Consider the following 24,384-nt stretch of genomic DNA (forward strand, 5'->3'; position numbering starts at 1 on the left):
AAATTATATGCCTACTACATGAAAAGCAAGTTTAAAATGTTATAAATTTCTCACCATGAGTCTTCTGCACTCCCCCCCCCCCCACAAAATGAAAACTGTTTTCAGTTTGAAACCAACACCTAGCTTAATTTTCTCTCTAAACAGCTATCAGTACTGTCTTACTCCTCTGTGACACATTCATTTTCCATCTACGTAACTGTGATCACAGCCACTGTAATAATTTCAGGAACAGAGATGTGAAAAGAAAAACAGTAGCAAATATTTTCATACACGTTACCTCAGTAAGTAATAATGAAAGAGAAACATACCCAGGAATGCATTAAAGGCCCAGCTTACCCTTGAAATGCCCTTCCAGCATGACATGCCTAAATGTGATTCAAGAATATGTTAGCCCCATCAAAGTTAGACCTCATTATTGGCTAATTTCCATGTTTCCTGAATTGCATGTACTGCTGGGAGTGCAGATCATTGCTTGCCTGCACTTTGTGGTAATACCCTGCTGTTCATGTAGGCAGTAAAATTTCCCCCTCTGGTCACTCTCTCATTCACATACACACACTATAGTCCCTGAATCTATCCCTAGCCTCCCATGGTCCCCCCACCTCTGTAATACTTCAGTGCAATTGCAGCACTTTATAAGGTCCAGCCCTCTTTGTCTTGTGTATCCCCCACTCATGATCCACAGTACAATGTTGGAGTTATTATAGCACTTTAAAGAGATAATTTTTAGTGGTGTAGTGGTTCCCCCACCTCATCTAATCTCCATACTAACACTGGTGCCAAAATGACACTTAAGCGTTAGCCCTAGTATTTGGTGGTTTACACACCTTGATCCCAGAAGTAACAAACGTGCCACTTTTAAGAGTATTTCCGGCAGTCTAGTGTATCCTCCCATGCCCAGTCCTTGTCCCCATATTATCTTTGTTATAGCACTCTACAGTCTAATCTCCAGTGTCTAGTGGTTCCCCCACCCCCTTGATCCCCATAGTAATGTTGGTGCCACTGCAGGAATTATATATTTCCTGGTAGTTTAATGGCCCTCCCCTGACCTCCAATCCCTGTACTGTGGTTGGTGCCATTATGGCAGTTAAGAGTGTTACAGGTGTCCCCTCCCCATCCCTGTCGTACTATTTTGTGCCTTATGGCACTCTTCCCTAGCATCAAGTGTAAGCCCACCATCCCCTTAGTAATGGTGGTGCCAGTACAGAACTAAAGATTGTGTATCCCTCTCCAGTCTGCATAGTAATGCTGATGCCAGTACAGCATTGTACAGTGTGTATCCCCCTTCATTCCCCATTGTAATGATGGTGTCAGCACAGCACTGTACAGTGTGTATCCCCCTCCAGTCCCCATAGTATTGATAGTGTCAGGATAGCACTTTTCCACATTATTCTTCTTTGGGTCTGGTGGTACCCCCTACCCATGATTCTCATTTTCACTCTAGTGCTGTTATGGCACTTTTACAGTAAGCTCAGGTGTCTATTGGTTTCCTCCCCCAACCAAGTTTGTGTTCACTGTTGAACATGGCCTCTTGGCTGAATTCATTACTACTACATGGTCAGAATGGATGTGTTGATCTACATGGCTGAGCAGACTGAAAAACAAATGCTTGGTCATGTAGATGACTTCCTGGGGTAGTTCCAGAGAGAAAACACATGGCTATTTAACATATGCTTCTTCCCAGAATATCCCATTAGTATTTCACATGACTGTGAGGCTAGCCCTTTGTGGTGCTACGCCTCTTTGTATTGGAGGGCCATGCAGCACTGTGTAGGGATGCTTCTTGAATACAAAAAGCCTACTATGGCATTTACATAGCTCTGTACACATCACAGAATGTTTATAAATCTGGCCCATAGTCTTTAACTGACAAAATAAGGTGAGTTTTGTCTAAATATAAATTTATGTTACAGCTATCTATCTGACAGCTGTTCTTTAAGCCTTTCAGGCTGTACTCAAGGATAATATTTTTCTGACAGCAACCCTGTTTATTTTGCCCATTGAACTCAGCACAGAGCAACTACAGGAGCCATAACTGGAACCCACCAGAGTGTGATGTCAGATAACTCTTGTGTTGTTTAGCCATCTGAGCTCTCTCATTTTGTGCCACAAGATAAAAAGGCCTGTTCAGCTGCTCCTACAATGATAACAGTTTAGAAGGGGATGAAAGTGGATTCACTTTATTGTCTGTAATCACTGGCTGGAATGAAATAAGGGTTTCACAAGACAAAATATGTGTGTTTTCACTTTCAAAGTCCAGTGCAATGAAACTTCCCAGACGTTTATTCTTCTCCTCACTCTTGCCATCTATCATGCCTTCTACTAGTGCTATAATTAGGGCCACAAATATAAAAACAGGAAGGAGGCAGAATTTGATCTAATAAATTACATTATTTTGTTATAGGTATTAAATGACTATCCCTTCAACCTTCAAATCTGGCAGCAAAAACACATGGTATCATTTGGTCTATACTGACCAATGACAGCATGAGTATCCATTTGCCATATATGTAATACATAATTCTCCTGCCTTTGCTTCCTTCTCAGGTCCATAGCACTGTAATCTGAGTGCCTCTAGAGCTCCTACGTTAGTATTATTTGCAGCTCTGAAAGAGAGTGAAGGACAGTGCTGTGAAATACATTTCTTTGAGCACACTGTCTGTGAACACAATGGGTATGTAAGTTAAACGTCAGTTTGTATTTGCAGGCTACCTTTCTGTTGCAATTCTCATTACAGGTTAACAGTTTCCCTTTTTCACCTTGCATGCTTCATTTGTGTCACCATGTTAATCAAGAAGCAACACCTATATCTTTACGGTTGTCTAATATTATATGCATGAGATGGTCTTTTTTTATCTATTTAAGATGTGAAGAATTTGTGTGCAGAAACATTATGAAAACTGCTGATGATACAATTTGCAGCACAGAGAAGACTGCATTCCAACTTTCTATTATTATTTTAAATACCATTTTCTGGCAAGCTTTCTCACAGACAAAATGGAGCTATCAAGAGTGTATATTGACAATATTTTACTGACAGGCATACCTCTCAAATTGTCCAGATTTTTGAAGAATATCCAGATTTTTATCTCATTGTTTGGTCAGTTCCTTATAAAAGTTGTGGTCTGCTGAAAAATCACTGAGATAGAAGTCCCTACACAATGACATAATTTGAGTTTCAGACTTCATATCCTTTAGAAGATGCTTGCAAACTGAAATCTTGTCATTTTAGCAACTTTCTAATTTTATAAAAACAATATTTAAAATCTGTCCCTATTTTTGAGCCTTTGTCCATCCGTTATTTTAGGCTTTATCCAGATTTCTTGAGCTAAGAGGTTTAGAGGTATATATATATATATATATATATATATATATATATATATATATATATATATATATATATAAGATCTTCAAAATGATATGTCACTACATTAGTTGTACATTTGATTTACTAAGCTGCTAAGATTTTTCATGTTTTACCACTTTACTGGGACCTAAACACAGTATCCTCCTAGACTCACAACTGCATGAAAGACGGAAACATGGCAGACAGGTTTAAGAAAGGTAAACACATTACTATATATTTTTCAGGCTGATCTAATGTGTCTACATGCATGTTGTGTGTGTTCGTGCTTGTGTGTGTGCGCCTGCACGCGCTTCCACAGACCCACACTAAATTTCAAGTTATAGCACTTATACTTTGATTGGTAGTCTGATTTCCCCACCTTTAATTATTCCTGCTGTTACATCACTTGGTCTCTACTTCTTAGCAGTTAAACAGTGGCAAGTCCCCCCTCCCTGCCCCCAGGATGAGTGAATTAGTGTCAGCCATTCACTTACAGCCATCACAGGTTGCTCCACCAGTACATAAGCCACTAATCAAACTTTGGTCAGCTAAACTATATATTCAGGGCTCCATCCTCCTGCAGCAGAGACAGTAACATAGGTTAGACTGAATAAATGGCTTTCACTAAACAGAATGGCTTTGCTTAGAATACATATATTTCTTAGTGTACTAGCTCAAACTATGTAAAAAGGAACATTTTAATAATTTAATATTTTAATACCGAAGTGACTTATTTTACTACCAGCAACCTGTAAAAAGATGACTCATTTGGGAGTAACCTACTAATATCCTCTTCCTTCTACAATTTATGAATGGTCTAACAATTTTAAACACTTCTACTTACACATGATCTTTTATCACTAGGTGGCATTTAAGAAAAAAAAAATACCTGCATGAATGTGAAAGGTTGTCATTCTTAAAGTTTTAGACTTGGTGGAATAAGGCATTTTTGGTAAAAACCTCATCTCTGCATGGAGAGGCTCTCTTCTTGACTAGATGAGCTATTTTGGTAGTATCATATGTGTCAAGGATCCTTGCAAGGGGAGATATTTTCACTGACTGGGATCGTGTCAAGCCAGGAAATGTCATACTTCTGAGTTTTTGGGATAGAGAAACTTTGTTTTTTATCTCAAACAAGCCAAAACCTCAGTTAGTTGCATTACATTGAGGCTGCAGAGGCACATCTGCTGGTATGGGGTGTGTCCTTCACAAAAGTAGTTTCAGGACTAAATTTTTTATTTTGAGAAATTACTTTTTTGCGTTTGTTGAATGACAGTTAGTGAAGAAATATTCAAAGACACTGTTTTCATGGATTCTGCTTTTTCAGAATTGACATTTAGCCATTTTAATTTATTATTTCTAGTTTTTCAAAATCAGTGTGTTCATACCTATGTTAACAGCTTACTAACATATTTGCCCTCCCAACCTCTTAACATTAACATTGTGATGACATCCTCATGCATTCATAAACTCATGCACTACTTTTGACTTATTTTTCAAAAAGCTGTCCCATTCATGTACAACCTATTTTTGTGAAATACTACTTCCTCATATCTTACCAAGAGTAGACACCCATTAAAAAACCTTTTTCATTCAAACTGTCACCTTGTTCATCAACATCTTTTCTTCTGAAATATGGTACCACTTACACTCTAAACATTTTTGTCACATTTCTTTTCATCCTACTTTGGTCAATACTTCATGTTAACTTTTTTATGTGGATTTTTAGTGAAGCTCTTATCTGAACTGCCTCTGTGAAGTCTGTTAAACACTGATTACGTCTTCCAATAGTCTATTCACATAAGGATAATATCTTCTCATTTGGTACTGCTATTCCTTCTTCTTGTACACCTCAATGTGCTACCAACATTTCTTGCTGTATTCTTACACTGATTCCTTTATCTTTAGGATATGTGATGTGACTGCTTATGGATTCCTTTTGTTACACTCTCGCCATCATCACCACCATGATTTTTGCTTACTGGATACATTAGTTTATGTATTGTTCCTTGAATTATAGCTACCTTATTGTAGGCTAATTCTCAAATTTTGTAGCATCTTGTCCTTTCAATGTCTTCATTTTCATGAGCCCTGTTGTATATGTTTGTGTCAACAGCAAAAATGCAAGCTTTTCATTTCAGGCTATCTGTGAGCTTGTTTTCTTTAAACACACACACACACACACACACACACACACACACACACACACACACACACACACACACACACACACACACACACACACACACCCTACAACCACCTCTCACTCCACTAAACTCCCTGACACTTACCTTTAACTCAGTCTCTCGACTTGAAAGTAATGGGTCAATGTGAACATATGGCTAAGGTAAATAACAAGCCTTGCCAAATTGATTTACCCAGCAAAGAAGTTCTATGAACTGCTTGCCTAGGTAAATCATTTACCTCAGGCATTTCCATGGCAGAGCATGAGTCATTATTATACGCCATTCCACTAGAATGCCTCATTAATATTTGCAGTAAGCTGTGGGTAGATGCCACTGTGGAGATTCCGCAGATGGTGTAGAATCACTGTGGTACAGCTGTCTATGTATGGGAAATGGCTACTGCCAGTGTTAAGTCGTATTCACTCCTGGCAGGGTATATCTTTAAGAGTTGCAATGAGTTAAGTTTATATCATGTTCTTTTCTTTTACTGTATTATTTTGGACATTTCCTCCTTGGGTCACCTCTTAAAAATGGACATTGTCCAGTAGGATTAGCCTGGTTAACAAAACATGAATACATAAATAAATAAATAAACAAAAAAATTAGGTAATTATTAGTTTACATATCTGAACTAAAAGCCCACTAAGTTTTGGCTTATTTAAGCTGTTTTGAACACTGATCCTTTTGGTGGGTAAATTACTGATGCTAACACAGGTTGTGAGTATTTATAGCCAAGTGTTGCAGAAGTGTCTATAAATACCAGCACTTATGTATTGCTGAGAACTAAAATCCTCCCAAATTTAAACACTTAAAAGTACATGAAATTATTTAATTCACAGTTGTGGCAGAACTGTGTACTACTGCCAGATTTTGAGCCTTAGTCACTTATTATTGCACCTTTTCCATAAACAGCATTACTGGTAAATTTCTGCATACAGTAAATTATCAGATAACCAGAACTCAAGCAACCAGCAAAAAATATTGAAGAAATACAGTATCATTTTCAAGGGTATCACGTTGTTTTCATCCTGCAGAACCATACCTTACGGTTTTAGAGTTTTAGAGTTTTAAAAAGGAAAATAGGAATACATTCCCACTCTCCCCAACTTGAGAACAAGTGATACCAAACAATAGTATAGAGTACAGTATTAGTCAGGCCCATTTTTAATAGTAACTCTCAAGCAACCTAGAAACTACAGTTATCCAGCATCTACCAATCCCCATGCATGCCGGATGACTGACAGTTTACTGTAGTCTGGTTCCTTGCCTGTAGTAGAAGGTCAATAGTGGGAGAAATGTCTCTGCTCCTGTTTGTGCTTCAGTGCTTTTATGTTCTGCTTATTTTTTACCTGCTTAAAGTTGCATTCTGTGTCTGCTCTATCCTCCACTAACACAGTATGCTAAAGTTTCTGAAAACCCTCCAATATTGCCTTTATTTGATTGGATAGTTCTCTAGCTAGCCTCCTATTTTCAGCACAGAGCTAACTCACTCAGTGTCTTTTATCCAAGACTTGGAGAGGTGTGGAACTGTGAATAACCAGCTTTTCAAAAAAAAAGGAAAGAGAATTAAATTATTTAATTATTTCAATTCTGCTTAAATATTTGAGTTACACTTATAGTGACCTGTGAGGTAATACTACTTTGTACTTTTCAGCTCTGTTACATCAGTTTGCATTTTTAGCATGTTCTGGGACCTTAGTCTTGTAGTTTAATTAGAAGTTGTGGGAAGACTGTGTTTCTTCCTTATTCTACACTACCTGATTAGAGTTGCATTCTGTGTCTGCTCCATTACCCTCTAACACATTGAGCTAAATTTTCTCAAAGAATCCCAATATAGCCTTTATTTAATTGGATGCCTCTTTAGATAGTCTGCTTGTTCTACTCAACAACCTCCTAGCCTTTTGCTGCTGTTGTTTTATAAGGCTGTGTCTCAAGCCTCCACCCGTTATGATAATCTGATTTCCAAAGTCCCCCCTGTCCTTCTTTCATAGTTATTGGTTGTTGTATAAGCTATTTATGTACTCTTACCTCCCATTGCTTTCTATAGATTCATGACACTGAGTGCCTACCCAGCAAACTAGTATTGCTCTTTAGTAAATCTCCTTCACTAAATGTTGCCTCTTGCTCATTTCCAGGAGCTCAGCAAAGCTTGGAGTCCTAATCTGCATTCAGCTAGTTGGGAGTCAAGTGGCAATACCTACAGATTTAGTACAATTCAGTATAGTATAAACATTAACGTTACTAAAATTTAGTACTGTTTAGCATACGCTGCTCCAATAAAGTGCCCTTATTAGTTTGCAGTAACTTCTTCTTCTTTCGGCTTTTCCCAGTTAGGGGTCGCCACAGCGGATCACCTGTCCGCTCATGATTGTTGAGTTGTCTCAATATACATCAATAACAAACATACCTTTAGGGTGGTCAAACAGGATGAAGTTTTGGAGTTCCTCCATGTGCAGATCATCATAGACAAAATCCTGTACCATATCCTAGCCAAATATAGGCCAACCTCTATGTCCCAAAAAGCTCACAATGCATATTTGGACCTACTGGGGACACTTATCATCAAACCTAACATGGGAGACTTGAATTAACCCTTTATAGACTGGGAATCCTGCATGACCTTAACTCTACAGGCACATAGATTCCTGGACTTTGTAAATATAAATAACCTTCACCAAATAGTGAATACTCTCACTGCAGGCTCCAACATACTGGACCTCATGCTCACAAATATGGGAGAAAACAATCCCCCAATGTCTCATCCTCCCTGATAAGGTCCACCCATAAAGCTTTCTCCTTCAAATCAAGATCAATTTCATAATCCCATTACAACCAATGACAGTTAGGAATTATTCCAAAGCAAATTGCCTTTTATTAAGTAATAGTTTGTCAAAATCCAGTGCCCCTGCAAACCCAGAGAATACAGCAGCCTGTACTGAATTGTTCTCTGAAACTCTGTAAAACCATGTCAATGGCTGCACAGAGGCTGTTGTATCTACCAGAAGTAAGCCCAGGAGTAACCCTAGGAATAAACTGCCCTGGTGGCATCCCAAATTAAATAGGATATACAACAAAAGGAAAAAAATATAGCATAAAAAATCAAGAAGATTAATTCCCATAAAGACAGAAACTTTCTCATCGAAGTAAATAGGCAATTAAGATGGCTAATTAGGTCAAGCAAAGCCAACTTTGAGACTAAGATAGCCTTCCAGGTGAAAGATAAGCATAAGGCCTTCTACAACTATGTTAGAAAACTCAAGGGCCACACACAGCAATGTACTGAACTGGTGGGTAATGGTGCCATATTCGCTGTACCTGGTGCTATAGTGAACCTATAAGTAGACAAATATAGTTTCAGCTTTACCCACTTCTCACCCCAAACCCTCCCCTCAAAAACACCCTAAAACATAACCTCTCCACTGTAACTAGGGAGCATGTGCTGGCTGCACTCACTAAAGCCAAGATCATGTACTCAATGGGCCCGAATTACATCCCAGGATGCCTCCTGAATAATCTAAAATATGACTTATCAGGACACATGGATTCTTTATTTAACTATATTCTTAAAACAGGCTTTGTGCCACTTGAATGGAGAATTGCGACAGTCACCGCCATAAGAGAGGACTTCCAACAGATCCTGGAAACTACATACCAATTAATCTGACTAGTCTGATTTGTAAAGCCATGGACAGAATTATCATATAAATTATCAACAAAGACATAGGAGGCCTCAAGATGCTTGTCTGGCTGCTACATCTGTGCTGGACAGAGGCAGACAGTAAATCACCAGCTATATAAATCAAATTTGTGGGTCACATTTAGGTTGCACTGCTATGCTTATAAGGGCCCTAGTGGTCATACATACCTATGAACCTACACCTCTTTGTATTATCAAAAATCTTTGCTAAACTGTAGCAAATATCTGAAAAAAGTAAACTAGATAATTGCTGCAGTCCCTAACACAAAGACCATGACTATCAATTAAGCAGCATGGTCACAATCAAAGTTGCTTGAATGATTACTGATATTGTCTGCGTGGCCCAAATGGCAGCTTTTCTGCAGTGCCAACTGTGTCTCCTAACATTTGGGGGTGGCGCTTTGGATTTGATTATATCAACAAAAGAACATTATCATAAACAATTTTTCTCAGACAGTATGACAGTTGTGTTGAAAACAACTGACTTATGCTGATACTTATGACCTGTATCTATTCAACCATTAGTATTTAAAACAGCTGCTGTTTTCATAAAAGAATGTACACATTAAAAGTGCTGTATCAAAAGTCTTCCTTCTTTCTTTTTATTCCATTTCCGTAAATTTCAGAGGTATTGTGAATTAAGTATGCCTTGTCTTTTATGCACAACTGTAACAGAAAGGACATCATTTTGGATGTTGCCCTAACCAATGCAAAGCCATTCTTGATTGTGTGCAGATGTAGAATCCAACAGCGGTTTATATGAATGACAAGAATACAAAGGCAAATGCAATAAATAGTACAGGATTTTAGGAGATTGGGTTATGCTGAGCTGTGAGTGAAGGTAAATGATGAATGAGAGACAGGGAGCAAACTAATGGGTTAAATTTGCTGAAGCAATGAAGCAATGGATCATTAATGGAGTACTCTGGGATATGGAAAAGGATTTGATGAGGACATTAAGTATTTAAAAAGAACAGAAGGCCAAAGTAGCTACATACAAATGCAATGCTAGTTATTACATCTAAAGATAAGGCATACAAAAGGCAAAAGAATGGGGTGTGTAGATGGAGGAAGCAAAGTATAAAAAGGCTAACAAAATGGCAACAAAGGCTTCAAACTGAAAAAGTGAAATATCTCTTTAGGTATACAACAGAAATGTGGAAGGGGGATACATATTCATACTGGCTGAGCAACACTGGCAGGGAGATCAGAAACATGAAGGGAACTGCAGGTCTGTTAGCAGGGAAATCAGACAGAATGCTGAGGGAAAGTCTGGTTGCTTTCCTAAAATACAGTAATTTTAAAGACAGCAACCCATAATGGGCTCTTGGACAGTTCCACTCCACCAGGACACTGGCCAGGATATACCTTAAATAAGATCTGGAGGCATTATGTGGAAGTATACCTCAGTCTTCTGAAAAGAATCCAGGGAAATGTCACGAGAAAGGCTTGTGCATTGAAGAAGAAAGGGTAGGATTACGAAGTGGAGGAGCAGATGCTTTTCTAACTAAAGATCAGAAGAAATGAGGTAAAGAGCATGATATGAGTACACAAGGGCATGCCAGGGAGAGGCGAAGAGGTCATCCTGTTAAAAGGCAATATGGAAATGAGCAAGGGAGAACACCCTTAATACCATTTTGAATCACCTAACAATAAAAGAGAGCATCCCTTGCTCACTTATAAATGCCCAGAGAATCAAAACTAAACTCAACCAAAGAAGTTCATTTATCACTTGCAGGCACATATGCAGTCACTGAATCATGCCTTAAGGTTGACTCTCCCAACTTCCAATCCATATTGCCTACCTCCAGCCAACTATGTGACTCCAGACCAGGATCTAAATAGGGAGGAGAAGGACCTTTTCTACTGCTTAAATCTGACTTTAATCCCATAACCATAGCCAAAGCCAACACTTTGCAAGACTGAACCAAACTGTATAGTCGTTAAATACACCTCCCCTAAAAATAAGCCTCTCCTAGTTGCATCTGCCCTTCCCACATTCAAATCCTTACTATACAATATTAGGACTACTGTCCCCCCAAAACACTATTATCATTCTAGGAGACTTTAATTTATTGGGCATCACACCACTGATATGGCAGAATTCCTGGCTAATCTAAATCTATTCCAAATGACCTCCAAGCCTACTCATGCAAAGATGCACTCATTAAGACACTCTCTCCTTGATCTAGTCATGACAAAAAAGCCTTTTACTATCTCCAAGCTTATCATACATCCTCTAGTCTTCAGTCATTACTTCCCCATCACTTTTAAAATTAACAATCAATAGCTTAAGCCAGCTTATGCCAGCACCAAAGTTAGCCACATTATGCCAAATCCAACAACAGTATCTCAAAAATTAAAACAGCACCTTTCCACCCAAGTTCTCAGTCATGCTACCATGAACCTAACCCAAACTCTTCTCCTTCTACAGAGGAAATTCTTTCTCCAAAGTAAAATAAATACTAAAACCATACAAAAATGACTAGTTGATTAAAGGTCTTAAGCATCTCCTGCAAATAAGGAATGAATCCTAGCAAAAAATGGAAATAGAACACTTAACTTACAATTCAGATCTACCTTTATCACCTGTGTTACGTGGCCAAACAACCTGTACACAGACAAAAAAAGCAGTTATTCCAGACCTGAGCAATACTCCCACCATTGTAAACCAAAGCACTTCTGGAATGAGGTTAATTATTTAATGGACACAATTATCATGACAACAGTTTCTCCAATTTCCTCCATTGCTCAGATTACAAACTCTCCAGCGCAGATGCCCCCCCAATGAATTCAGCAACATTCTCCAAGTTCCAGCTTCCATCCTAGAATTCCTCCTCAGCCACCAGAATCCCCATTGTCAAAGACATAGAAACACAATGTAACCTCATCTCTACTGATTCTCCACCAAATTTGTATAACCTCAGTCCTTGGTTCACCCTGCTCTGCAAACATCTCCTTACCATCCACCTTGTGCACCCACAACCTCTGTCTATCAAAAAATATCATGCCAGACATTTGGAAAGCAGCCTTAAATAAACCTCTCTAGAAATAACAACAAGCAAAAATCTCTTTCCTAAATACTACATTAGGAAAACGTCTTGAAAAAATAATCCACCAGATTTCTGCTTTTATGCTTTTATTCAAAAATACAAACTTCTCTCTAAAAAAGCACCATGAATGATTACTCTATTGACCCTTACAGACAAAATTCAGCTTACTCCTAATTAAGGCAACCTTCTAGGGCAAGTCTTTGTTGACCTTACAAACGCCTTCAACCTCACAGACCATGCTTTACTACTTGAAAAACTGACTGAATTTGTGTAGGTACGCTATCTTGATTCAAAGGCTTTTTTTAAAATTGACTCTACAATAAAAAAATAGGACACGCTGTCTCAGATGCAGTCCTTCTACATAAAGGTGTACCTCAAGGTTTCATTCTTACTGCCTTACTCTGTTCCATATTTATCAATAAATTTCTATACAACATACCCTCAATTATTCTATATGCTAATAACATGGCTATCTTCAAATCCAGCTACTCTCACTGACATATTCAGACTCAGTTTCAAAACAACCTCCACTCCATTAATAAATGACTTCTCCAACACAGACTATTACTGAACCCATCCAAAATGGAATCTGTGCTTTTCAGGACAATCAAAATGTTATCCAAAGCTGCTCAAACCTTAGATTTTATGGAGCAAAACAAATCCCCAGTTGAAACCAATTCCGTCTTCAAGTACATTGGAGTTTGGATAGATCAAACTTCTAACTTCCATTACCACATTAAAAAAAAAAAAAAAAAAAAAAAAAAAGAATCAACTTTGTACTTCTCTAGGCGAGAAGAATCTCTTTTTATCTAACAGTCCCAGCAAGAACCATTATAAGTATGGAATCCTGCCCACGTAACTTGATACTGGCTACCCATAACAGCCACAGCCTCATAAAATATAACAAACCATCTTTAGTAAAATAAGTCATTTGATTACCAACTCTCTCTAGCTAAACAACACCACTGAATGACACATTGAAAAGCCAAATGTTTTCAGATCAAACAGCAGATTTTCTACTCAGTTCATTACTCTGCAAAACTCTAACCTCTGAAGCATCTTCACCATTTGTATAGAAATGTTTTTCAAACATCTCTTCATACAACCTCAGAGATCTCTCATTGGCTACCTACAATCTTTATCCATTACTAACCAAATGACATTGCACTAACCATGTATTTTCCACATTTGAACCTAAACTAATCTGAATCACTTTGCAACTCCCTAAAAAAACTCACGACTTATGCTGACTTTAGAACTGAACTCACACTTCACCTGTGTAATGTGGGTAAATGTAAGTGTTCTCTGACACAGCATAGCACCTATACAACATTCACTTCCACACCTACCTTATACTTCATAACCTACATTTCCACCTCACTTGGGTTACTGCTAATTTATTTATTAAAAGCTGTATATATAATTTTTTCTGTAAGTGCAGCTTTACAAAGGTTCTAAGATGCAACACTTCATTGATTTATATTATGTCTAACCATCTTATCATATAGTCTTTTACTTGTAAATCTCATAATTGTTTCTTTCATTTATATACTATTACTTAATGTATCTATTTTTTACCATTGTGATTTTATTCACCTGGGCTCTGTCTGCAACTGATCCACTAAGGCCAGTGTACTACCCTGTAAATAAACTTAAATAAGTATCTAAAAGAAAAAAAATAAAAAAAAAGGGCAGAATGAGGAAGAGGGGCACATGGAGCAGATCAAAGGAACTTGCTACTCCTTGGATCTCAAAAATGCTGTAAGGACAGTTGTGGACCCACTGACTTGACTATTGAAATGGGTGATGGAAAGGCAATCCACTAAGTCATTCAGGAAAGTATGAAAGAAGTGGAGAAAGTGTGAGGGTAAGGTTACGGATGGATGACATGTGAATGTTAACTGCACTATAAGGAGGGATAATACTGGCTTACTGTCTCCTTCAGCCATCAAACAAATGTAATGCAATGCAATGTGATCTTAAATAAGTCACTTAACTTTGTTGCTTTCACATCTCACAGCTAAAAAACAGACATGTGGTCTGTGACTACAGCATACAATTGTACCTAGGATGTCAGCCCAGGTTTTAATGCACAATGCTATGGACTAGTCTTTCACAAGCTTGTGCATCACATTTTGCCCTGAAAAGGACCCAATGTCTCACTGAGTCTTCTATAGCAAAACTGAAATAAACAAAATAAATAGGATAGCTTTGAATACTGGATATTCAATATCATCATTTGTAATGAAGCAAATTCATTATATATATATATATATATATATATATATATATATATATATATATATATATATATATATGGTTCCCTATCAGAAGCCTGAAACACTATAAGCCTGAAAATTAAAATCCTGAAAACTAAAGCCTGAAAATTCAAAATCCTGAAAACCCAAAATCCTGAAACTCAAAATCCTGAAAACACAAAATGGACATACTGACGTCATTGTGGCTTTGCTATTGTTAGCCCTGTGGTGTTAGGTCATGCGTTGGGTTCAGGTAAGTGTCTTGATTGGTTTTATGTTAGGGTTAGGCGGTTTAAGTGGGTTAGGGTTAGGCAGGTTAGGCATGTATGCAATAGTGACAAATATTGGCGTTAGCGTGCGTTTCAGTGAGGTAGACTTAGGGCGCGGGTCAGGTGAGTGTGCGATAGTGACGGACCTTAGGGTTAGCGTTAGGGTCAGGGTCAGTTGGTAGATATTAGTGTCTTTATAGTGAAATATTAGCATTATTTGTGTTTTCAGGATTTTGAGTTTCAGGATTTTGGGTTTTCGGGATTTTGAATTTTCAGGCTTTAGTTTTCAGGATTTTGATTTTCAGGCTTATAGTGTTTCAGGCTTCTGATAGGGAACCATATATATATATATATATATATATATATATATATATATATATATATATATGCACACACACACACACACACACACACACACACACACACACACACACACACACACACACACACACACATTAAAGATGATGGTGATAGATTGACCTCTGCAAGGGGTGCCACATAGTAAGGCAGCCTATGTTGAATTATTAGCTTTGTAAAACAAAACTGTCACCTTTCATGGTGCCTAAATTGGCCTCTATAATTTTCAAAAGAACTTTCTTTTATCCTTTTCATGTACTGGTAAAATTAACTACTAGTAAACCTTGTAATATTAATTTCCATTCACCCTGCCATACACTAACCAGTCTTTCTCTTTTGCAAATTTTTACTCTGTACTTGGCTGCACTGAGTCTTTCATCTCATCTCATCTCATCTCATCTATTCACTGTAATGAGCTGCAGTGGGGGTGTCTGTATGTGTAGTGTGTACTAGTGACACAAAGCTTTTCAAATAAGACAAATGCAGTCACAGGCATACTCCTTAATGTCTGCCGAGCTGCAATGTGACACCCATTCAGTCCAGCAGCATGGCAATATGTCTAGTAGGACTTTCAAGTTTTCAGACTTTACACCATTTTATATATCTACAGGACCACTTCTGAGTGAGGGCAGCACTCTGATCGATGTTCATAAGAAACAAGGTAGCATAGTGATGCTTATGACCCACTAAATATAAACTGAAGATCTTTGACAGTTATTATCCTTGAATGGCAAATTAAGAACAGAACACAAAACATCGGAGATGAAAACCTATACTTCATGTATACTACCCACAGACTGAGAGGCATAACATTTGAAATACATCACAGCTACAAATTTTTTTAAGGTAATTTTTTTCTTCTGCGCCTTTTGACCATCAACTGCCCCTTCTAGTCTGAATTCATTTCTTCCTCCATCATTTGGGGAGTCCCCAGCATGGAGATGAGAGCCAACTGGAAGGGACCATCATCCAGGCAGATTTGTCACTTGCAAGTCTCCACTTGTATGTGATCAAACAGTCAACTGGACCCCCCCCCCCCCCCCCGGGTAGGCACATCAGTGCCAGCTGTTCAGGCCTACCCTCCCCTGCTCAGCTCTTTCAACACCAGTGCATCTAGCTGAACTCAAGTTGTGTGTACCATAGTTAGAGCTTTATCACCCTGTGCTACAGAACCATGCTCACAACTATTGATTTACTGTGTAACTGAATAAATCACTTGGTATTAGCATTTTTCACTGAGCTGCACATAAATGTATTTACTGCCTGTGTCTTTTATTTTTTTAAACACCTTTATTGAATTATCACTTGTGACATAGGCAAATTTACATGTAAATAAAAGTAATTAAACTGTGTTAACAAGTTCACGTTTACAAACATTATACTTCACATATATTGCTGTATACCATATAACCTAAGCAATGTTACATAAAATTATTCAATTAAAAAAAAGAAACATCTCTGTTAAACCATCACTACACAGGCAATCATACATTTATATAAATGAAAACAAACTACACTGACACAATCCTAGTGGCAAGCATTTTACATCACAATCCATAATGACACACTCAAAGTTGCAAACATTATACATCACTTATAATCTACCCAATCATTTTCAGTCAAACATTACATAGCTCATTTAAGTCCTGGCTTCTTTTAAACCTCATTCCTCCCCTGTATGTATTGTTCCCACAATTCCATTTTTCCTATGTAGTTTGTTCCTACCCTTTTCTAAAGACCTCAATTCCAGTTGTTTTATCTAAGTTACTATATTCACTACTTCTAGTATAGTTGGTTTAGATTTTGCTTTCCAATTTCTAGTAATTGCTTTTTAGCAGCCACCATAATTATACATAACAAGGCCTTACCATGTCTAGACAATTCTGATTTAATATCATAGCTCTGAAAAATCATCTCCCTGGTCACACCAATCCGCTCACCCAGCATCACCAACAGTGTATCCCACAGGGAATCCTTAAAGTCTGCCAACTCACCACACTCCCAGAAAATGTATTCCCAATTACCTTTTTCTTCCCCTTCACACCTCCAACATCTGCTGTCTACCTGAGGAAAAATTCTCTGCAGTCTACTTGGGGTATTAAAATATCTATGTAAACATCTCCACGCAAAAATCCTAAATATTCTAGATTTTGTTGCATATTTGAGAGACATACATATTTTGGCCCATTGCTTCTTTGTGAATTGCTTATCCAGTCTCTCTTCTCAATCCTTTCTAACCTCCTCGGACTGATTCTTAGAGTCATCATGCAATATTGTATATGCTCTTCTAATTATTCCTTTTTTAATGGCAGCTTCTGTTCTAGATTCTACTAAAAACTTGATCAGTGCTGGTCTTTCATTTAGCACCCCACCTATTTCTTTCTCTTTGCCTATACTCTGATATCAATCCTTGATAGGGAAAGCAATCTCTAACCTGCTGTCCAAATTAATTATTGGCGTCTTCCCATTCAATCATCTTTCCCTCTCTAGTGATTTGCTCCCAATACTTTGGTTCCTTTGTCAGTTTTCTCCAATAAATTCCAGCCCCCTCTTGCCTATTGTCTATATCCCTAATTGCAGTCATCCCTATCAGCAGAATCTGCTTTCTCCATTTGAGTGTTGGCTTAGTTCTTAGGATACTTTCTGCTACTTTATAGATATACTATTCTGTATGATTATTGTTAATCTCCTTAAAGGCCTGCATCCAAAATCCCAGACTCTCCTTATTTCTTGAGCTCCACCGTTTCATCATCATCCCTTTCCACTTTGAATTACAGTTTTCTGCTTGTGCTATGTATAGGAGCCTTAACCATGTAGCTCAGAATTACCCCTTCAAATCGGGTAATCACAATCCACCCTGTTCTACTAGAAGAATCAGCTTATCCCACTTAACTCTTGCCATATTCCACTCTAAGATTAATTCCTTCAGCTGTTTATTAATTGCTATCCACAACTTCTCCTCTGGTTGATAAAAATTGCCTGACCTGTGTATAAGACTAATGGGACTAAAAACATTTTAACTGCTTGTATCTAATTATCCATATCCATAAAACAAAGCTTTTATTTTCTCAGTTCTTGTATTATCTTTTGTTTAGTCTCTTCCCAAATATCCTTAGCTGCCACACCAGAATCATTTTAATACATAGTCCTAAATACCTCATTTTATCATGTTCCCATAAATACGGATATTGCTGAACCAGTTCATATGTGGGTACAAAATTTACTGCTATTGCCTTTGTTTTAGCTTCATTAATTTTGTATCCCAAAAAGATCTGAAACTGTCTCAAAATGTTCCACAACACTGTAATGACTCTTTCTGGTTTTGTCAGGTACAAATTATATTGTCTGCAAGTAGAGATAGCTTTTCTTGACTACCATACCGATTATATCCTTGAATTTCTGAGTCCCTTATTTTCTTTGCCAGTGGTTCTAAATATAATGCAAATAACAAAGGGGAGAGAGAGGACACCCCTGCCTGGTTCCTCTGCTCAAGCAGAAATTATCAGACAGGACCCCACCCACTTTAATTTTCACCCCCAATCCCCCATATAGCCTCCTAATCAACCTTATAATTTTTTTCAGGAAATGCAAATGTTTCCATTGCTCTGCTTATAAACTCCTAGTTTACTCTGTCAAATGCTTTTTCTGCATCAAGGCCCACCAACAACAGTGGTATTTTGTTACATTTTGCTTCCCTCTGTATCATCAATGTTCTGTTAATGTTGTCAAATGTTTGCCTCCCCTCCACAGAACCACAAATATCTATATTTATCAGTTTTGGCATTACGTAACATTTTTTAGCCATTATAGACATGAAGACTTTATAATCATGGTTTAGTACTGAAATGGGCCTGTATGAAGCTGGGTCTGATGGATCTCTACCCTCTGTAGGTATTACAGCTACCACTGCTTTCTTCCAGGATGTTGGTACTTCTCCTTCTCTTAAAATACTGTTAAACAAAACCTTCCAGATCTTTATCAGTTTTTCCCTCCTAGCTTCCAAACTTCTGCAGGAATTCCATCTATTCCTAGGGACTTTCCTGTAGATTGGTTATACGTCACAGTTTTTATCTCATCTCCTTTTCTAACCAGTAGTAATTGAGCCTCATCTACCTCGAACCTTGACATATTTAATTCTTCCATAAACATTTCCATTTGGATCTTTTCTTGATTTCCATATTTCTTTGCTTTATACGGACTTGCATAGAATTTCTGAAATATTTCTAATACCGCTACAGGATATCTTGTTACCTGCCTTGTTAAAGATTCCCTAAACCTGGCGACAGCCCTTTCTACTTTCTGTTGCCTGAGTTGTTGTGCTAAAAAATTTGTGCACTAGTGTTATTATTAAAGAAACACTTGTTTAACAGCAATCTTTCTAAACTTATGTATAATATTGGGATAATCCCTTATTTTTTGCTTAGCATTCTGCAGTTGATCCTCTTCTTGTTCTGTGAGATTCCCGCTACTCTGCAATACTTTAACATTTGTCAGTCCCAGGGGCAGCTCGTGGCATTGGGCTGCCAGACTGCAGCACATGCTCAAGGCAGTCCCCATAGGGGGACACAAGGAGACATCTGTGCACTTTTAAAGTGCACAGACTCACTAGGATTATGGGTCACGTCCAGACAGTCTCAGGAAGGAGCTTTGGGATCTCATCAGGCTTTGCTTGGGATCTCGCAGGTCTTTGGAGTATTGCACAGGAAGGATGTACGTTAGCTGGATATATTCAAGTAAGTGTATGGTGCTTTTTACTTTTATTTTACAATGTTTATACTGGATTGTGTGTGTATGGTGCTTTGATGTTTATACTGGATTGTAAGTGTATGGTGCTTATGCTTTACAATGTTTATACTGGAGGGAGGTGTGTGTGTGTGTGTGTGTGTGTGTGTGTAAATGCCCCAGGTGCTTATGGTGGTGTGGTAGGGAATGCCTCAGGCTTGAACCCTGTACCCTGTATGCAGGTGTTAAAGACTTGAGTTCCCTACCCACCACCATTTGTAAAAAAATTGCAGATTTTTGCCTCATATTCGATCTGATCTGTTCCTCATAATATCTGTGGTTTGTAAATGCTGCAATGCTTGATATTTGATGGTGTAGTGGTAGCATTGTTGCCTCACAGCTGCAGGTTCTTGGGCTTGATTCTTGGCTGGGGTTCCTTCTTTGTGGGGTCTGTATCTTCTCCCTGTGTTTGTGTGGGTTTGCTTTTGTGTCCTCCCATGTTACAAAGACATGTCTGCATTATTTCTTCCTGGGCCTCTGCTGAAAATTGTTTATTTGTTCCAAGTCAGACTGTCCTGATTAAAAAATGTTAAATAAAATTGACAGGCATTTGAATTTCAGACTTAAGGGTTTCTGAATGTTTAATTCCTTCCATAATTGATGGTGCGGTGGTAGTATTGTTGCCTCACAACTATAGGTTTTCTGGTTTGATTCTTGGTTGGGGTGGCTTCTGTGTGGAGTCTGCATCTCCTGCCTGTGTTTGTGTGGATTTGCTCTGGTGCCCTGCCATTTTACAAAGATGTGTCTGCAGTTTTAATCCCTGCATCTCTGCTGAAAATTGGTTTTGTTCTGTCCGCAGTAAAATTGACAGGCATTTGAATTTCAGACTTCAGGTTTCTGAATGTTTAATTCCTTGCATAATTGATGGTGCAGTGGTAGTATTGTTGCCTCACAACTATAGGTTTTCTGGTTTGATTCTTGGTTGGGGTGGCTTCTGTGTGGAGTCTGCATCTTCTCCATGTGTTTGTGTGGATTTGCTCTGGTGCCCTGCCATTTTACAAAGACGTGTCTGCAGTTTTAATCCCTGCTGAAAATTGGTTGTGTTCTGTCTGCAGTAAAATTGACAGGCATTTGAATTTCAGACTTCAGGTTTCTGAATGTTTAATTCCTTGCATAATTGATGGTGCAGTGGTAGTATTGTTGCCTCGCAGCTATAGGTTTTCTGGTTTGATTCTTGGTTGGGGTGGCTTCTGTGTGAAGTCTGCATCTCCTCCCTGTGTTTGTGTGGATTTGCTCTGGTGCCCTGCCATTTTACAAAGACGTGTCTGCAGTTTTAATCCCTGCGTCTCTGCTGAAAATTGTTTTTGTTCTGTCCGCAGTAAAATTGACAGGCATTTGAATTTCAGACTTCAGGTTTCTGAATGTTTAACTCCTTGCATAATTGATGGTGCAGTGGTAGTATTGTTACCTCACAGCTATAGGTTTTCTGGTTTGATTCTTGGTTGGGGTGGCTTCTGTGTGGAGTCTGCATCTCATCCCTGTGTTTGTGTGGATTTGCTCTGGTGCCCTGCCATTTTACAAAGACGTGTCTGCAGTTTTAATCCCTGCTGAAAATTGGTTTTGTTCTGTCCGCAGTAAAATTGACAGGCATTTGAATTTCAGACTTCAGGTTTCTGAATGTTTAACTCCTTGCATAATTGATGGTGCAGTGGTAGTATTGTTGCCTCACAGCTATAGGTTTTCTGGTTTGATTCTTGGTTGGGGTGGCTTCTGTCTGCATCTCCTCCCTGTATTTGTGTGGATTTGCTCTGGTGCCCTGCCATTTTACAAAGACGTGTCTGCAGTATTAATCCCTGCGTCTCTGCTGAAAATTGTTTTTGTTCTGTCCGCAGTAAAATTGACCGGCATTTGAATTTCAAACTTCATGTTCTTCAGAATACATAGTAGCACAACCTTTTTTTTAGCAATTTTCTAAGTTTATAAGACGAATATTTTAAATTTGTCCCTATTTTTGGGACTGTATTCCCCCATTATTGGCTTCGTCCAGGTTTTTGTGCTAAGGTTGACAGCTATGGCAAGAACTGAATTCACTGAATATGTTTGAGGGCTGTATTCCCTCATTACTGGGTTTGTCCAGGTGTTTTGTACTAAGAGGTTGACAGCTATGGTGAGAACTGAATTCACTAAATGATAGCCATTTAAGTTTCAGTCTTCCTCGTTTTTACAAAGCAGCTGATGTGGCGTAGTGGTATGTTACTCTGACTGTTTTTTGCTCAGGGACCTTGGCAGTAAAATATATGGTGGCAACACAACATTTTATTCTAGCAACTTTTCAAGATTATACAAGCAATGTTTAATGTGTCCCTGTTTTTTGGGCTTTGACCCCCAATACATTTTGGCTTTTTCCAGTTTTCTTGAGCTGCGAAGTTGAGATGCAGTTGAGTATTGAGTAGATTTTACAAGGAGCTGAGACCTGCAGGGGAATAGACGTTTAGTGCTTTGCCTAGTTAATACTATAGCACAACAGGTTGTATACTTGCTTTTGATGCAGAAGGCTGTGGGTTCTACTCCCACAAGGGGTGGATGCTGCCGTACTGAGAATGTTCTCCTTGGTGAAGATACTAACTATGAGTTCGTTATCAGTTTGCCATCCATTTCATCTTGCAATATTATTACTAGCTTATCATTTTTTTAATGTAATATAGGCAATTTATTCCTGCGGGGCAACAGACACTTTATTTTTCGATGAAACCATGAAATATAAAGGTGATTGCTAGCAGCAACCGCTTCATTAGTTACAGATTTCTTTAATGTGGAATTATTTAGATGACTTACTTCAGAGATTGTGCATATTTACTGATAAAGGTGGACTGTAGAATTGTGCATATTTACTGATAATGGTGGACTGTAGAATTGTGCATATTTACTAATAATGGTGGACTGTGGAATTGTGCATATTTACTAATAATGGTGGACTGTAGAATTGTGTATATTTACTAATAATGGTGGACTGTGGAAGTCTGAGTAGACTTTTATGATAAATGTTCTCAACTGGGCAGTTTTGCCATTATGGGTGCATATGGTTTGTTTCATTGCTTACTGGAAAAAATGTTCAAAACAAATTTAAAACACCCTCTAACAAGTGTACTGTATTGTACAAGGAATATAATTTTAGTACAATGAGGAAGGTGTATCAAAGAGCACATGTATGTTTCATATGCAAGGGGCCTATGATTCGAAAACAGCCCAAAATTAATCTTTATCTGCCACTGGCAAAATGTATTTTCTTTGAATGTGGGTTTCAATGCTGTTTCAATGAATGTGAGTTTCAAGGGCAGAGAAGTTTTAATGCTAAGTTTTCATTGTGAGACTGCATTGCTTTGTTTAACAGATGACTTAGTGTTTGTGCTGTAAAATACAAACTAAAACTTTCAAATGAAGTCCAACTCATCATAGAAGTAAAGCAGTATGCACATTAGTGTTTTTGGTAAATGGAGTGAAATAGCCAAGTATAATGGTTCATTGGAATGGCTGGGGGGGCTCCATTCAACAATTATTTTGTCAGGCGCGGAAGGGCAGCAAACTCAGACAGGCCCAGCTGAACTATACCTCCCAACTGTCCAGATTTTCAAAGAATGAATAGATTTTTGCTTCTTATTTTTGGTTTGTTGTTCATAAAATTTGTAGTTTTAATTCCTAAATGATTTGCCAGAAGTCACTCAATAATAAGTTTCAGACTTCATAACCTTCAGAAAAATGCATGTTAAAGTAAGAGCTGTTCTATCAACTGTCTCAATTTATACAAGAGCAATTTTAGTACTGTTTATATGTGCCCCAATATATTTGGCCTTGTTCAGATTTACTGCATTAACAGGTTGAGAGGTACATGCAAATAAATTGCTTTATAGAATTAGGCATAGCCAACCTCTCAACTGTCCCCAATTTTTGGCTCAAAATGTTGCACTTCCCCCTAATAATCCCTCCAAAAATAGCAATTTTGGAAGAAAACATGGAGGGTTTACAATTAAGAAATAACTGTAATAATCAAAGTTATAGATTACTTGAAATGCATGTAGATTCTTTTATATTTTGTCAGCTGCTCAAGGTAGCAGTACTAATATTAAAGTGTCCCTTCTTTGACAGGTAGCAGCTGTGTTGTGTGTCTATTTTATATTTTTGCATCACATTTTGGTCCATTTTCATAAAATTGTGTTTTTGGCAAATTAGTGACAAATCACTAAAGACTGAAGTTAGAAAATGACAGACATTTGAGTTTCAGATTTTATACCCTTCAGAAAATTCATACTAATGCAAGACCTATTCTATTATCTTTCTAAGTTTATTAGAGCAATATTTAAAAATTGTCCTTATTGTTGGGCCTTTGTCCCACTTCTGTGTATGGCTTTGTCCAGATTTCTTGCTCTTGAGGTTGAGAGGTATGACAAATGTGTCAGGGCCATCACAGTCAGCCAGAGAGATTTCAAATTGTGACATAC

The 24,384-nt window shown here is 38.0% G+C and overlaps 1 protein-coding gene across 1 annotated transcript in view; it reads right to left on the reverse strand.

Moving 5' to 3' along the window:
• The window catches only part of LOC122805616 (tubulin alpha-1A chain-like), a 37,904-nt gene that overhangs the window by 3,004 nt on the left and 10,516 nt on the right, over positions 1-24,384 (reverse strand). The gene's annotated exons all lie outside the window — the stretch shown is intronic.

Source organism: Protopterus annectens, chromosome 6.part1 (assembly GCF_019279795.1).
Source record: "Protopterus annectens isolate FY-2018-M chromosome 6.part1, PAN1.0, whole genome shotgun sequence".
Taxonomy (NCBI): domain Eukaryota; kingdom Metazoa; phylum Chordata; order Ceratodontiformes; family Protopteridae; genus Protopterus; species Protopterus annectens.